The sequence below is a fragment of the Brassica oleracea genome, chromosome C1 (genome assembly GCF_000695525.1).
Source record: "Brassica oleracea var. oleracea cultivar TO1000 chromosome C1, BOL, whole genome shotgun sequence".
NCBI lineage: Eukaryota > Viridiplantae > Streptophyta > Magnoliopsida > Brassicales > Brassicaceae > Brassica > Brassica oleracea.
In genome coordinates this window covers 20,346,619-20,346,850 of record NC_027748.1, presented here as the reverse complement: position 1 = coordinate 20,346,850, position 232 = coordinate 20,346,619, and the positions used below count along the sequence as shown (strand labels likewise).

The 232-nt window shown below is 34.9% G+C and overlaps 1 pseudogene; it reads left to right on the top strand.

The window, feature by feature from the left end:
• The window catches only part of LOC106334467, a 36,374-nt pseudogene that overhangs the window by 32,002 nt on the left and 4,140 nt on the right, over positions 1-232 (top strand).

The window sequence follows — 232 nt, the reverse complement described above, 5'->3', positions numbered from 1 at the left end:
GATGCTTTGATGCCTGAAGATTTCTCGTATAATGATTCTTATACGAAACTTTATGACTTCAGTAAATCATCGACTTCAGTAAATCATCGACTTTATGACTTCAGTAAATCATCGACTTTCATTCTGAAGTTTGGCAGAGGTTTTCTAAATGAATGATTGCGATGATAGATGCTGTATAGTCTTTGAGAATTTTTCCAACATGGTTTGGATCAGTTCCTAGCGTTTAGACGAA